Source organism: Ovis canadensis, chromosome 6, assembly GCF_042477335.2.
Source record: "Ovis canadensis isolate MfBH-ARS-UI-01 breed Bighorn chromosome 6, ARS-UI_OviCan_v2, whole genome shotgun sequence".
Taxonomy (NCBI): Eukaryota; Metazoa; Chordata; class Mammalia; order Artiodactyla; family Bovidae; genus Ovis; species Ovis canadensis.
Genome location: NC_091250.1, coordinates 86,581,119 through 86,598,839, shown reverse-complemented (window position 1 = coordinate 86,598,839; position 17,721 = coordinate 86,581,119). Strand labels below are relative to the sequence as shown.

The 17,721-nt window shown below is 42.0% G+C and overlaps 1 protein-coding gene across 2 annotated transcripts in view; it reads right to left on the bottom strand.

The window, feature by feature from the left end:
• The window catches only part of KIT (KIT proto-oncogene, receptor tyrosine kinase), an 82,556-nt gene that overhangs the window by 51,590 nt on the left and 13,245 nt on the right, over nt 1-17,721 (bottom strand). The gene's annotated exons all lie outside the window — the stretch shown is intronic.

Sequence of the window (17,721 nt, the reverse complement as noted above, 5' to 3'; positions counted from 1 at the left end):
CGACTTAGCAGCAGCAGCAGCTTACACTTTGCTTTCAGAGTTAAAAGAATAAATTTTTAAAACAGTCACCACCAGAGGCATTCAGGGTTTTCTTTTCAAAATAAAATGTAAGTTCAACCCACAAACTTGAGCATATACTAGAACGTGGCTGCGGATATTATTTATTCTCTTTTCTCCAAACTATCTTGAGTGCTGTTATAATGTTCTCTCTCTTACACATACACACACACAAAGATTAGAGGTTCATGTTAAATATATATATATGTGTATATATATATATATACACACACCCACACACATACATACAAACACACAGTATGTGTGTCTGTATGTGTAAAAACACAGACATATATATATATACACACACATACCTTTATATTTAAAAGTCAATATCAATAAATTAGTCCAACTGAGCTTTGAAACTGCTCTGGAATCATACATTTTGAAATGTATCTGTATATAGCAAGTTCTCAACAGACATTTGCTGAATGAGGTTTTATCTATGTCAGGACTTTTTGTGTTTGAAATGTACTTCCCTAATGATGTTTGACTAATAAAAACACTTGAGTTATTTTCTGTTTCCTGAATATGTTAATTAATGAGTCCCCCAAATATGACAGATGGCAAAACCCACCATTCTGAGGACCAACTAATAGAGTGAATGATGGCTGGGGGCTAGGAACTCCAGGATCTATTCAGAAAATATTCATTCCAGCTATCCTGGTAAGTGCTGGACCTAGGAGACAGTCCCTGATCTCAAAAAGCATAAATAAGAAAGGAAAAGGGCACTTACGAACAGTCAACAATGCAAGATTTTAACAGTTGTTCAAAACAAATACCAACGTACCCTCTATAATCTCTTTGACCAGTATAAAATTAACCATACCCAAAAGAATTGAAAGCAGGAATGCAGATACCTGTACACCAACATTCATAGCTGCAGTATTTACAATAGCCAGAAGGTGGAAATAACGCAATTGTCCATCAAACAGATGAATGGGCAAGTGGTGTATACACAAAACAGGAGTTAAAAAGGAATGAAATTCTGACATGCTACAACATGAACTTTGAAAACATTACGCTAAGTGAAATGAGCCGGACACAAATGGTTAAATATTGTATGGGTCCTCATATACAAGGTACGAGTAATAGGCAAATTCATAGAGACAGAAAATAGGAGAGAGGTTGCCAAGGGCTAAAGAGAAGAAGGATTAGAGAGTTATTCTTTTAATGGCTACAGAGTGTCTGTTTGGGATGATTTTCTTTAGGACATGGTGACGGTGATACACCGTTGTAAACACACTTAATTTTTTTTTTTTAGTTTTTTATTTTTTAAATTTTAAAATCTTTAATTCTTACATGCGTTCCCAAACATGAACACACTTTAATAGCACTGAATTAGACACTCCTAAATGGTACTTTTTATATTATGTATATTTTGCCACAATTTTTTAGAAACTTAAAATCAGTAATTCTTAGATTTAAAATCAATAATAATTAAAATTGATCTAATTTAAAATCAAGGCCCAGGTGAAGCCTCAAACTTTCTCAGCCTCCTTGGCTCTTTCTTATCTGACCACTCAGACCTTCAGTAGCAGCCTCTGTGAGCCCCCCAAATTTATCTTAAATCCACATCACTAAAAATTAATCACTGTTATTATTTTTATTCATTCCACATAGTTGTGCTTAAGGGCATGAACACTACCTTTTCTTCCTAGCTTTCTACTACCTTATACAAAGTAGGCATTCATAGCAGAAGCTCTTTAACTCTCTGGGCTGAATAACCCAAGAGTTTTAAATCACACTGACTACTGCCCAAGAGACTTGAATGCCCAAGGCTACCAGATTCTTCTTCCATCTATTTTTCCTTCTCTCCTCACACTATCTGAGTCCCTTGGTTTTATTTTCAAACCTGTTTATAGAATTTGGACTTGACAGTATATTATATATAAATTGTGTGTGTGCTAAGTCGTTCAGTAGTATCCGACTCTGTGTGACCCTAAGGACTGTAACCCGCCAGGTCCCTCTGTCTAATACTAGAGTGGGTAGCCATGCCCTCCTCCAGGGAATCTTCCCAACCCAGGGATCGAACCCACGTCTCTTATATCTAAGCACATGTTATGAAAGCTGATGAAATATGAGTATGTGTTGCGGGGAAAGCTGTCGATTCTCTGATAACTAAGCAACACTCTTACAAGGGTGGCTCGACTGGGGAAAAAAAAAACAAACCCACAAGTACTTCAAGTTAAATGTGGGTGAAACACTAGAAGAGTGAGAGAGGGCCTCCAATTTGCAAACACGGGGGGATTCTGCATTCCAAGCTAAAATTAAAAATTGTGGGTGTGGAGGACAGCAGCTCAGAACGGTCTGAGAATGCCCATCAGTCAACCCAAACTCAGGAAAGGTTTTGCTTCTCCATCAAAAAGAACAAAGCTATCAACTTTTCTTAAGCAAAATAAGCCCATTCGAGGTAGACCTGCTATTTTCTGTAATCTTTGGATTCAAAGACTCATTGAGAGTCCACACTGGACTTCTAGAGGAGGCTCTTAATGACCCGCATAAGTATGGGTGACTTGCTTGAGCACAGGAGGCTCCCCAAGCATCTACAGTAGTGGCTGGACCATGTCAACTGTTTATTCAAACAAGTCTCACCTGTCCTCCTTCACAAATGTCTAACATATCCTTCACAAATATCTAAAGCTGCCAAAACCAGATTTACAGCTGAAGTTCAAAGTAAGGAAGTCATTACAAAACCTTCTCCTTTTTGGACACAAATATAAGGAACCAGGCAAAATAATGGCACTGAAGACCCACGTAGAGAGGCTATTCTAGTTTTGGGGGGAAGTAAAGGCAAAGTGCAAAGCTCTACTGCAGTTCAGCTACTCTTTGGTTCACATACTATTCAACCACAATTCGTAATAAAAGAGCTAATGATTTGTATATCCTACTGTTTCTGACATACTTTTATATTCCCACAGGAGCAAACTGGATAAAAATCAAGATGGAAGGATTGTAGTAATTGCCCACAACACCCATGAGGCTTTAAAAACAAGTGGATCATACTGGAAATAGAATAGAGCTGGGGGAGGGAGGTATGAGCTCAGTGAAAACCACACAAGTCATTAAAAATGCTCTTGCCCAGTGGTAGGGAGAGTGTGAATCCACTCTGGATCCTCATGCAAACTGAAGGAAGCCCTGCCCTGGACCCTAGCACAGTCCCCCATCCCACAGTGGTGAAGCCATGCCACCAGAACCATTAAGAAGTCACTGGTGTCAACATGGATCTATCGCAGGATTATTACCATGGTAGTGAACTAGATGCTGGTGGGGAACTCAGTCTTGCAAAGGAGACAAATCCAATGCAAATGAAGCAAAAAGACTGAAAGATGACAAACAGGTCCCAAGACTCAAAGGAGGCAACTGTCATTCTGCCCAAAAGGAACATGAAAAGCTCCACGGAGAGGCGCTGTGAGAGCTGAGCCAGGAAGACTTTGCGTTTGTATGTGTCTATTTGTATGTGTGTTTGAGGAAAAGTTCATCCTACGAAGACCCCATCCCACCCGCTAAACTGCGAGCTCTCAGAATCTAAAGCAAGGTTTGCACCCATCTCTAGCCTCAAAGCCTCACGGGGTACCAGGAATACAGAAAGTGCTCAGTAAGTGCACAGTGAAGGAATGACTACATACAGGAAATGCAGAGGTGCAGGATTGGGGAAGGTAATTTAGGACGTCACCTTACAGAGTAGTGCTTTTCTCAGCTAGAAGATTGCATAACGGTCTTCTTGAAGGTCAGTTTCACTCAGTGACAAGTTACTGTCAACGTTTGTTTTATATTACAATACATACAGTAAAACAAACAAAAAACTCAAATGCATCTTTTCAGGGGGGAAAAAACATGAGCTTTCAAAGAAACTGAACTACATCCCAACCACACACTTCCAAACACATCACCCAAATCCTGAGTATCTCCAACCTTGAAGAGCACCCCCACAGGTAAATCTGAGAACATTACTAAATGGATCATATGAATTCCAATTTACAATTGTTCTGTTTCCGATGGATTGTTGGGGGGGAGGGGGCGGGTAAGAGAAAAGTTCAGAGTTATCTTTAATTTTGTAACACAGAGATTTAAAGGACTCAACTGAGTAGAACTCACTGCCTAAATCTACTTGGTTTTAGACTTGAGATGAATAAAAACTGACAAAACTTCCTCACCATCCTTTAAGTCTCTCACTGTAATATTCCCATGTTTGGGGACTGAAAAAACATTTCCTTAGTATAATGCAAATTTGTACTTAGCTTTTGAAAATAAAAGAAATTTTCTCTCTGCATGCAAGGTCTTGGTACTACTTTAGGTCCAGGATATTCAGGGATTACACAAAATCTGTTTCCATGTTCAAGATGGTTTAGGGTTTCAAGTAATAGCAATAGACCATTGTAAAATGATCAGTCATTTGAAAGTCAGTTTAAAAATCACAAAATAACAAAGATTTCCTGCAGCACAGCTTTTTTTTTTTAAGCAACTCAAGTGTCTTTCAATGTTGGTCTAAAGATTATGAATTAATTGAAAGAAAGAAACCAAAGGGCAGAGAAAGAAAAGCTGGAGTGTTAGTCATTAATCGCACAGAGAAAGGGCTCAGAAACAAAGCCAGTGCTTCTGAAATGTGTGTTCACAGATGCAATGGTAATTGAGCGTCTACTATTTCGCCTGGGTGGGGCCAAGGACCAGGAATACAGAGCAGGGGATGGCAGCCCAGTGGGGAAGCTGGACTCACACAGATAACAGTACAATGAAGCAAGCATAGGCAAAAAAGGGCGATGGGGGCGGGGATGGTAAGAAGAGGGGTCAGAAAGGATTCCTAGAGCTCAGATTAAAGAATGTGTGTGACCTGGCCAGGTTGCATGCAGACAGAGAAAGTCTATCAGGTCAGGGACCACAAGAGCTAATGTCACAGAACCAGTAAGGTGCACGCTTAGAAGTCATGTGTTACTCAGAATCCCTGCAGGATCAGGGTGTGGAAGGCCAGAGACCCAGCAGGGTCTCTGTCGTGTTAAGGAAGTGAGCCTGCCCTGATGGGGAGCTACTGGTGCATGTTTCGGGGGCACCCCTCTGGCAGCAGGGGAGGACAGTACTGACAGAACAGGACTAGAGACAAGAACAGCCAGGAGACTAGACCCAGACCGGAGCTGATGAGAGCATAAGCCAGGCGTGGGGATGGACAGGAGAGATGGGCTTCCTGGGTAAACACGGGGCCTTGGGATGCGCTGGATCTGAGCAGTGAGGAAGTAAGAGGAAGGAGAGAAGACAGCCCAGTTTGGGGCTTACACCTATGAGAAGAAAGGGTGCCAAAAGACTAGAGGGGGATAAAACTGACTTAGAGATATGTGGACCAGCCGGCGGTCGCTAGAAGGTCCCGCAAACCGAGAGGGGGTGGTGGGGGAGATCAGGGCCAGAGACATACTCATCAGCACCCAGTGGGTGGTCAGAGGGTGTGGTATGAGGGGTGTCCATGAAGCCATCCACGAAGGTAGTGGAGACTACAAAGAACAGAGGGGCCAAGAAGAAAGTGACAAGGCCCAAGGTGGCTGGAGTAGGGTAGAGATGGCGAAGACTTGATTGGTAAGGAAGAAGCAGGAAACTCCAAGCTAGATGGTGAGGAGAGACTCCTAGAAGGATGCTAGATTCTGATGGGGGGGGGCGGGGGGGCGGGAGCAGAAATGGTCAGAGAACCAGTCTCAGAGTCTTCAGCACAGAACTGATCACTGACAGTAGGGAGGAGGGATGAGTCATAGAACTTATACCACTCATTCGCACCCCTGACTGCACACCAGCACCCCAACCTCCCAGCCCTACACCACGCCAATTCCTGCAGAATCTCTGATGGTACTGCAGTCATAGGCTATGGGAGAAGAGGAGCCCTGAAAGCATGGCAAGGGAAGGAGGGGCAGGAGGGGAGGGATGAGTGGGGGAGATGAGGGGGGAGGACTGCTGAAGTCAGCGAGTAGAGGAGGCCCCTGTGAAAAGGTGGGAGGATGAATATCCGCAGGAGCAGGCAGCCAGGGTGAACAGCAAAGGAGGAGGGAACGGGAAGAAGAGACAAAGAGGAGAGACAGCAGAGAGGGTCCCTCGGCAGACCTGATGGAAGCACCAGGGGAGCTACTGCCTGACCGCAAGGGCTGATGAATGTGGCCACGAGGTGCAAGAGGCAGAGTAAAAACACTATTATTTTTAAGCCCCTCTTTCTTTGGACCTGTTCTTTTCAGAAAAATATTCACGCACAAAGGAGCCATGGGGCCACATGTGGGTCCCACATTCTGATGGACGTCTGAGCAAGAGTGATTCATTCATGCTAGGAAGGGATGTCCCGTTGTGAACGGGGGTGCCCTTCTCCAGGAGGCAGGATTATATCCCCACCACCCCCTTCACTGGCTCACCCTTCTGCAGGCTTTCAGCCTGGGTGGATTCACCTGTGGTTTGGGCTCTTCCTGCCTCTGCTCCCGAGAGTGGTTTCCTCCTGGGGCCAGAGTCAGCCCCTCTATTTTCTGCCTTAACCACATGGACTAACCCAGAACTAATAAATCACCTGTGTTGGTCACACCTTTCCTGCAGTGCTGCCATTTTCTGCTTTTCTGGCTGTGATTATGATCCTGGGCCATATCATGCAGGCCTGGTGCTCTGCTATAAAGCATGTCCCCACTCAGATCCACCAAGTCCCCAGCTGGGAGCCTCCCCGTGCTTGAACCCTCAACTCCTTCCTTCCATCAGTTCTCCACTCACAAGTGTGCCATCTGGTGGCAAGAGAAGACATCCTTGGGCTGTTTCTGATGTTTGAAAAGCACAGCCAAGATCAAGGAGATGTTAGACGTTCTGCACACCTGTAAGGAAATATACTAAGAGGACTCAGCATCAAGGATTCGAGCTTTCAATAAATGCCTTTTAAAGATACAACACCTGTCAAAGCTTTTCTCAGGTTGGAGGCAACAAGCAAAGTTATTAATTGGCTGGTATCTGCTAAGATATTTATTATCTGTATGTTTTAGATGAAATGTGTAATCGGATATTTTTCCTCTGAAGCAGTTCATGAAGGATGTGAAGAAAAAATGTAATGGTGGGGACATAGAGAAATTCTAGGTTCTAAATCTTGAGCAAGTCCACAGGCCTCTGTTTCCTCTTCTGAAAAACTAAAAAGAGGGCATCGAAAGCCATCAAAAGCTCTAGGATCTGTACCTAATCAAATACTTAGGCCTTAAAAGAGTCATGATTTTTTTTAAAAGTATTAAAAAAAATCCAGTAGCTGGACATAAAAAGTACTCAACTATTTGTGGCAATAATGAACAGCAACGATTCTCTTATTATGTAAGTAATACAATTAATTGCCTGCTTTGTTTTTAAACTACTGTTTGAACACAGAATTAGAATAAGGGCCTAAACATGGAATTCAGTTCCTAGGTCTTACATCTTACAAAGTGAACAGTAAGCATGTGTCATTCAGAAAGGAGGATCCTTCTCATCTTATTATCCTGCAAAATCTCTTCCAGATACACACACATCCTCCACAGCAAAGGCTTTCACAAGGCTACTTAATATATTTCCTACTCACTTATCCTAAGGAAAATACAACCTGATTGTTTGAGGAAGCAGAACTTCCCCTTCTGATCTTAGACAAAGATCTGCAAGGCCATTATGAAGTGTGTCTTGGGGGAGTCAGATAAGGTCTGGACTTGACAAGCACGATGTATCAGGATCCACCCGGGCAGCAGAAAAGAGGAACTTCCTCATTTCCAGTGGGTTTTCCCCAACAGCCTAGTGCAGCTCTTGTTGTAAATATGTAGATGTCCATGTTTTGAGTTCTGGAAAGCAATTTCAGAAAGAAGCACCACATAAGCAGCAGAAGGACTCAAATCAATAAACACCAGAACAAGACCCTTACCATCTGTGACGTCTGTGGTTGGGGGTGGAGGTGGGGGAGCTCTTGATTTCTTTCAATGTTAACTTCCTCGACTTAAAGAACAAATATTAAATATCTTAGCAGACACAATTAATAACTTTGCTCATCATCTCCAACCTGAGAAGAGCTCTGACAGATGTCGCTTCTTCTAATGGCAAAGTGAAAAGGAACAGGGCAAGAAGGGCATGGAAGGTCGGCCATGCCGGTCAAAGGCCAGCTTCACCCCAGACCTACCCAGGGCCATGGAAAACTGCCATGCAGGCATCTCACTTCTAAATAGACCCCCCTAGGCCAGCTTCACCCCAGACCTACCCAGGGCCACGGAAAACTGCCATGCAGGCATCTCACTTCTAAATAGACCCCCCTAGCTTCACAGAGGGCAGGACAGCCAGACTCTTGAAGGGACCTGCTGAAGGACCTGTCAGACAGAAACTGACTTCACGCCAGCGCTGTCCTGGACATGTGCGGTTGAGAGTGAGTGTGGGCATAGAGTTCTAACCTAATCACCACACCTTGTCCACCAGCCAGGAAACTGACAATTCCTCGAAATGCCAATTCCCAGGCTCAAATGGGGAAATGAGGCAGAGTTAAAAGCAAATGAAAGCTTATACAAAATAAAAATGTGACACGTAGAAGTTCTAGTTTTAATTCTACAGCATCTCATTCTAATGACATCAAACTGTTACCAATAAACAAAGGACTGTTATATATAACGGAAATATATGCCAATGGGGGTATTTAGAACATTTTTTTGTTGGCAAAATATATGGAACATAAAATCTATCACTTTAACCATTTTTAATTAAACAATGGAATGGCAGTAAATATATTTACAATGTCATGTGACCACCACCACTACCCATTTCCAGAGCTTCTTCATCATTCCCAAGTCAAAGTCTGCACCCATTCAGGAATAACTCTCCATTATACCATCACTCCCACACCCCAGCCCCTGGTGACCGCTGTGTTACTTGCCATCTCTAGGGATCACACGTAAGTGGACCCATACAATACTTGTCCTTCTGTGTCTCACTTAACTCAGCACAGGGTCTCCAAGGTTCTCCTACGTTGTTAGTGTGTGTTAGAATTTCTTTTTTAAGGCTGAATAATATTTCACTGTGCGTATTACATTACATTTTAGTTTCTCCATTTATCCTGATATTTGGGTTGTTTTCCTGAGGCGCTTTTTAAACTCTGTCTTCAAATGTGATCTATATTTTTGAAAGCTTTTCTAGCTCAGAAAAATGCTTGGAATAATACATGGCTTAAATAGATGTTTAAGCTAATTTTCACCATAATGGGTAAGTCAATACATTTAATTAGTGATTATACTCTGAATTCTGCTTTTAACAGACCTGTCAGACAAGGGAAATTGCACCTTCCCCTCTATCCCAAACACTAGGAGGACAGAACTTTTTCCTTTTGTTTCCACTTTCAAAATGTCATTTTATAGCTGGTTTAAAACAGAGGAAATAAAAACAAAATTATTGATTTTAAAAAAAAAAGGAATTTTATCTGAAGCACTTGCCAGAGAAAAGGTAACCAGCATTGGTTGTGTCCAATCCTTTGCGACCCCATGGACTATAAAATAGAGTCCATGGAGTTCTCCAGGCCAAAATACTAGAGTGGGGAGCTGTCCCCTCCTCCAGGGGATTTTCCCAACCCAGGGATCGAACCCAGGTCTCCCGCACTTCCAGCAGATTCTTTACTAGCTGAGCCACAAGGGAAGCCCCAACTCTCTTGAAAACAGAAGTCAAAGGGAAGGGGTCAAATAGTTTATCTGCAGCCCTGAACAAGGTAGAATGAAACCCCATTCTCCCCCTTTTTCACAAAGTAAGTGGAAACATGAGGAACCCCTTTTTATTTGCCTATACTAGGTGCCATAGAAGAAGGTTTGTTGGTTATTTGCTGAAGACAGCCCATTTTCAAAAAGGCAGTTGCATGGGTTTTAGGATCTAAATTAAAGGACTGGGACTAAGGCTGAGGGCAAGAGTGAGCTGAGGCTCCCTGCTTGGGGCGGGTGGGCGGGGGGGGGGCGGTGGAGAGGGTAGAACCATATGGATTGGGGCCAGAAAAGGAACTCATCCTGGGTGGCCTCCATATTCTCATAAGCCCAAGGCTGAGGCTCAGATGGGTTTTCAGGGAGGCATATTAGCAACTTAACTCTCAAAAGAGTCAAAAAAAAACTAATATGTATATACATGACAAAGCAAATGTGGCGAAATGTTAATATGTGAATCTAGGTGAAGGGTATCGTCAAGTCCTTTGCATTCATCTTGCAACTTCTGTAACTTTATTCAACAGTATTTTAAAGTCTAGAATCCAATTCAGAGACTGGAGATGACTCTGCTTTTCTGAGCTTGGATGAGCAAGGCAGGCCACAGGAATAAAATGGAAAAGGTATGGGTTTTAGAGATTCCAAGTTGAGTGATGTGAAACTTGGGGAAGTTATCTGACCTCTCCAAGCTTCAGAGTTCCAACATCTATAAATCAGTAGTGAGCTACATCAGGATTTAGACATTATCTCTAAATCCTATACCCACCTTATGGTCAATAAATGGCTGCCAATGAGAAATAGTGTTTACGGTGTTTGTTCCAAAACTTACTGTGTTTATTCCATTTCACTTTATCTATCGGGAGTTTACATTGGGTATGAGAGTATGCTGAATCCCAGATGTAAAATAAACACAAAAGTGAAGTGGGTTAAGTTGCTCAGTGGTGTCCGACTCTTAGCGACCCCATGGGCTGCAGCCTACCAGGCTCCTCTGTCCATGGGATTTTCCAGGCAAGCGTACTGGAGAGGGGTGCCATTGCCTTGGCAAATACAGAGAGCAGATTATCAGCTTCCTGTATCAAAATCAAGAGTGCCAACAAGCCACTCTAGATATTGAAACCACCATCTTTAGAGGATTTAAGTTACTTCCCTGGCTGTCCAGTGGTTAAGACTCTCTGCTCCCACTACAGGGTGCACCAGTTCAATCCCTGGTCGGGGAACTAAGATCCCCTGTGCAGCACCCCCCAAAAACAAATGAGCCCTCCTCTAAATATGTGTATTTTTAATAAATTATATCCATAGATGCTATTGCCAACCCTTCCACTGATTGTTACCAAGGCTTACTTAGTTTCTGATTTGAGGCAAAATGCTCCCACTTTGAAGCTATCACCTCTGGGAGGTAACTCGCATGTTGTCACCTTCTACAATAGGAATGAAAAATCCTAGCTTTATCTAGGCCAAGACAAATTGATCAAAATGAGGCAAAGGAGTGCGTGTGAATTCTATCAAACAGATCTGAAAGTGGGTGGGGAGAAAGATGGTACCCCAATATCAATTCTGTGAGCAGAGTGAGCAGGTTTTCCTGGAAGCCCTGAGGGAACAGAGGACAACAGTCATTTCCCTGAACCCCCCCCCCCCCAGGTGCCACCTTTACCACTCGGGCTACTGGCCTGTGTATTATGAATATCTCCGTGATCAGAGGATTTCCCCCCTCTCCCACATTCCTGAATGCATAATACTCAAGAACCTCTCTTGGGCGTCCCATAAGCCAGATTCCAAACTAGAAATCATGAGATTCTGCTCCCCTGTGCAAGGGACTCCCCCTTCCAGCAGGATTAGATGATGGTGGCAACTGGTCTTACAAATAAAACTCACTAGGTGACACACCATCAAAATTGCATACATTAACCATTCCACATGTCCTAGGGATAAAAATGGGACTACTTCTCCCTACCTTTCATTCATTCATCCAAAAACTTTTCTTGAATGTTTGCTATAGGCTGGACCCTTGGGCAGCAGTGAAAAAGGCAGGGTCTCTCTCCCTCTCACGGAATTTATATTTAGCTGCACCGGTCAACCAGTAATTGTCCAATCACACAATTACAGTGTGCAGAGTGGGGAGACATGCATCATACAAGGTGCCCTGACCTGACCTACCCTAGGGGGTCAGAAAAGAAACACACTCGCTGGGGTCTGAAGGGCACCAGGAAGCAAGGAGAACTGGTGCCCCTGGCAGGGGCAGAGGGGCAGGGAGCCCCAAGGAGCAAGGACAGCTTCAAGGAGGGAAAAGGAGTGAAGCAAGCCCTGAGAACAGAAGATGCGGCAGGTACTGTGTGCAAAGTGGAGATCAAGTGGAGCCACCGGAAGTCTTGGATGGGATCTACATGGACAGACTTTACTCCAAGAACACTGAGAAGTCTCTGAAAGGTTTGAATCAGAGAGGAACACAATCACATTTATTCCTTTAAAATACAATCCAGAGGGGCCTTTCTATCACCATTTCCCCACTCCCACTTCCATGAACGACTTTTTTGCAGCCTCTACCAGGGGCATTGTCCCTCAGAACTGCAATTGTCTGCTTTCCTATTTGGAGCAACTGAAAGGCCTATCTATCTTTTCAGTGCAACAGAAAGAGAACAGAGAATTGCACACTGTTCTAATATGCAAGAGGCTACATTAGCTTCAATTTATTTTAACTATCTCAGCCCAACACTGTAACAAAGCTCAGTCATTTTTATACTCAGGATTGGTGGTTTTAAAACTTTACCCTACACCAGATACAGCTGGAGAGCTTGGTAAAAGGGACCACTGGGCCCCATCCCCAGAGTTTCCAAATTTGGTGGGTCTGGGGTGGGAAGGGAGTCTGCACACCCCTGAAAAGCCCCAGGTGATGCTGCTGCTACTGCAGGTCTAGGACCACACTTGGAGAACCAACCATCCCCTCCCCGACAAGGCAGTCAGTTACCAGGAGAAACCTATGGCTTTAGTGCAACAAAAAAAAACAAAATCCTTTTTAACCAGCATTAATCTGGATCTGTATCTTGGAATTTAAAGCAAACCTGCAAAAACAGATTTTCTTGAGTGAGCAAATCTGCCTGGCTTTTACACCTAGAAATCGGCCTCGTGCTGGGTCCCCCTGACAAGCTTTGGCAGCCACTCGGGCACAGATTTCTCGAATCCCCAAGCTTTAGAAGTGGGAAATATTGCAGAATTCACCAGTCACAGCTACAGGACTCCGGAAGAGTGACACAGGGTGGCAAATACAACTTCTGCAGCACACCAGACCTCAATCTGGTGCATGGCATGCAAGAGCCCACATCCACAGCCCAGGCTAACCAGTGACGACCTCAGGGCCCCCACCTGCAGTGGGTCAAAGACAGACAACAGCCCAAGCCTGTCCTTAAACTGTGTGTGCTCCTGCACAAAGTCCTGTGAAATGCCAGGCACTGCTTGGTGAGTAGTCAGATACCACTCACCAATTTTCTAAATTGCTAATCAGATAATTACTGCAATCATTAATTCTGCAGCCAGTCTACATTTGAACACACAAAATAAAAAATAATTAGACCAAAACAATCACATTGGTCTAAAAGCACATTAATGGACAAAATTAGTTTATTCAAATTTGTTGCAACATGTATCAAAACACTTGGCTGGTCAATCTGCTTAATGAGTATTGACTTTTCCCTTAATTTTTCTTGGGTGACATTCAATTAGAGCTATACATTAAGCCTGCTACCCTTTGCAAAGGATTCTTAAAGACCAGCTCCATTTTGAAATGATTTCTTCTCAATCTCTTCATAGAAAACCAGAAGGAAATGTCTGAAAATGATCTTGCTCTATTTTCCAGAATTTAAAAAAAAAGTCTCTACTACGCCCATTGAGTAAGTTTTACTTCTTTCAATGGCTTTAGAATAATGGTTGTCCCTAAATACAGGAGGAAAAGGGGGCCAATTCTAAATTGTCACCTTTTAGCATGTAATTTAAATCAATGGCCAACTGGAGGAAACTCAAATTGGAGGAAGGAAATTTTGTATTTTTGGAAATCTAAATTAATATTATGTCAAATCCTGGCAGCATTTTTTTCAAATGACTATAATTAGAGATATGCAAATTCTTCACTGGGGGGAAAAAAAGCTCAAAGAGAAAAATGCACCTAATTAAGTAATGATTTTATCTTTATTAGATGGCATTAAAAGTGCAAATGTGGTTTAATCCTTTTAAAACTATAAAATAGAATTGTCTCCTTTAGAACTCAAGGAATATCAACCCAAACAAATAATGGCAAAAGTGGGTGGCTCTTTACACCTTTTCCTCAGAAACAACAGCCCAGAGATGACTTCCTGGTCCTCAGATAATTCCAACCATTACATTTTGTAACACTAAGTTTAGAATATGGCTTACGTAGCCCATAAAGTGACCAGTTTGCAGATAGTTAGAAGCACTAACTTTTCTATCACACATTCTTATATTTTGAAAGAAAATTACTTTTAAATAAGGCAGCTATTATTAGTGATTTAATGTTTTAAGACTTTGCTATTTTGCTAGCAGACCCAAAGGTTATCAATTTCATGTTAAAAAGCCCATAGATATTCTGGCAAGATGGTGGTGGGAGCATAATTCATTGAATCTCCCCAATTCATCCTAACCATAAAAACGGACAAATAGAGCAGCACCAAAAACCCATAGATAGGAGCTACAACAAACCCAAGTGATAAGGTGTCCCCAGGAACCCTGTGTATGAAGGAAATGGGACAGACCACCAGGAGCTTGAGGAACAGCCACCAGGTGCTCACTGGAAAGCTCCAAGTCCCCATTCTGGAACACCCACAGAAGCTGGCAGAGTACTCTGCAGGTTCCAACTTCCCTAGGAAGTGTAGAGGGATTGTGTCCCATGTATTTCTAATGTGCGAGGATGCTCTGGGCGTGAGGGAGGTCTAATTCCTATGAACTAACAAACTAAGCCAAAGCTCCACGCTGCGGAGAAACTGCTAAGGATGAATCCAAGGTGAGTAAATTGGGGCAAAGGAAAGATTCAGTCAGGTAAGAGCTGGGGACAGAGACCAAAAAGTTAAGATCTTAGAAGTGGAAAAGTCAAGTCCATTTTTTTAAACCACTTCATTAAAACAATGTAAGTGGGTTCTTTAGAACTGTGAAGCAAGAAGAGCTATAATGGTTCTACTAAGAGTATACGAAAACTAAAACTCATAGTGAACAACAGAAAAGAATCACAATTGAATTCCAAATGTTTTATTTAAAGAAAGAGTAAGGGACAGAATCACATCCCTAGTATAGACGATAAAATCATGCCAGAAAAACACATAGGAAAACTATAATACTTCAAAAATGAGCTAAAAGAAATTTTAAAAGTTATAAAAAATAGACTAAATAGGAATTTTAGTCATAAATGAGCTGGTTGATTAAATATATATATATATATATATATATATATATATATGTAACTGAATCACTTTGTTGTATACCAGAAATTGACACAACATTGTAAATCAGCTATACTTCAATTAAATAAAAAAGAAAAAAAAATGAGCTGACTGGAGAAAAGATTAGAAAAATGGAGATAAAAAACTAAGAAAAATGAAAGAAAAAAATCATTTTAGAAATAAAGGGTAAATAAAAAGAACACAAGAGCAAATAAAATGAATAATGCCTCAAAAGAAGTAGAAGAGAAGGAGGAAAATGTTTTAATTCTATCAAATTATGAAGATATTAAAAGGGTTTGAGAGAAAAAGGTCAAAATAAAAGATGGGCAAAGAAGATCTAACATGCACACAATGGGAGCTCTAAAAGCCAAGAGGAAAAATAGAACCAAGAGCAAAAGCTGCACTGTAAGCAATTTAAATTTATAGTCTGAGCCCAGGTCCCCTGCATTGTCAGTGGATTCTTTACCAGCTGAGCTACCAGGGAAATAGCACATTATGTCCCGGGGTGGGGGCGGGCGGGAAATCAACCCAGAGCATCTAACACTACAGAACTATAGACTTCAAAGAATAAAGGTAAAAAAACAGTCCTTTGGGTATCTAGACAAACATATCAAGCTAAATATGAGGGAAAGAAAATCAGATTGCCAGCAGACTTTGACAACACTTTATGGCAAAAGACAATACAGTAAAATATTAAAGATCCTTGAGCAAAGAAAAGATGAGCCAAGGATTTACATCAAACAACCTGACTTTTAAGCATAAAAAGCAAAGGCTACAGACAAGCTCCTGTGAACATAATTCAGGAACTACTTCCCATGAGTGCTTTCTGAGGTACTTGAGAGAATGAGCTATAGAAAACCAAAATGTCAGGAAAGACAAGACATAAGCCGTGGTGGCAAGCATTAAATATACATTTACTTGCAGAACTAAGATTAAATGACGATTAAAAAAGGAGATAGCAGAATATGTGACTGCTATACATTGTGATAAAGTAATTTCGGTGTAGTTTCAGAAAAGTTAGGGGATAGAGGAGTATCTGCAAAGCAGAATATGCTTGCCGATTGCCTTATAGACAGTAACTAGGAGTACAAAAGTATCTCTTCAAATCCCAAGCTAGGAGAGAAAAGGGAAAGAACAGACTAGTAACTAATTTAAATGTTGCTCACACAAGGCAACCAGTAGGAAAGTGGGCCCAGAAAGAGTGAACCAAGAGTATTATATAAAGGTGTCAGTGTAAAGGCAACCATTAGAACAAAAGCCAAAAACTTTGCAAGTACTCAACAGTATATCCAAAACAGAGAAAGAAAATACAATTATAGAGGAACATACCATCTACTGATGTTATCTTGGTAAAAAAGAAATCAAACTTGAGTCTGATCATACCTCGATATGACAAGTTTACAGGAAATTCAGGGAACAGAACATGTTAAACAGCACCACAGGAATGCAGGCAGCAGCAGCATTTGGACTGTGGAAAACTGCACGGGACAAACCCTCAGTTTCTTCAACAAACACTGGGGAATAAAGCCTACAAATTAGAAATGACTGAAAAGGCCGTTATCAACCAATTGACAACGTGGCTCTTGTGGGGATTCTAGCAAAACTTTATATGTTCACCACATATGCTTTCATACTTATTTTCAATAAGGGAAACGTAAATCCTGGATACTCAATGACATTGTGGAACTTCACTGACTTTGAAGGCTGTGACACCGCCATCGTTATGTCCAGAGAAGGGAATCTATTTTAGAACTACATACTGGAAACATTCACAAATGAATTTCTACAATGCTTGAGATATGCTTTAAAATAATGGGAGGACAAGGTGGGATGGATTCCCTGGCAGTCCAGTGGTTAGGACACAGGCTTTCACTACCGTAGACCCGGGTTCGATTCCTAGCCAGGGAACTTAAGATCCCACAAGACACATGGCGCAGCCAAAAAGGAAAAACAAAATGGGAGGACAAAATGAAAAAGAAGACTGCTACTGATCCAACTGCTGAAGCTGGATGGATGGGTAGATGAGGGTTCGTTCCATTTGTCTCCAGGTGTGAGATGGTCCCATAATTATAAACATGCCTGTGTACAGGCTATGTCAACTCAGTCATGTCTGACTCTTTGTGACCCTACGGAATGTAGCCAACCAGGCTCCTCTGTCCGAAGAATTCTCCAGGCAAGAGTTCTACAGTGGGTTGCCATGCCCTCCAGGGGATCTTCCCGACCCAGGGATAGAACCCACATCTCTTAACATCTGCTATATTGGCAGGTAGGTTCTTTACCACTAGCACTACCTGTGAAGCCCCAGTATATATATATACATACATACAAACACACACATATATATACACACTTAAATTTCTGTGTATTTTAAAGGTATATATTTATATAGTCTTTAAAGTTATTGTGAGATCCAATTCCTCCATCTTGAAATAAAATGGCTGCTAATAAGTTTTCAAATAACCCAGGAAATAGCTGAGAAGTCACAGGCCCCTCTCTTGTTTTCTTCAACCCTTCCCTAGTCAACTGAGAGCAAACTTAAAGTGTATTATATTTAGGCC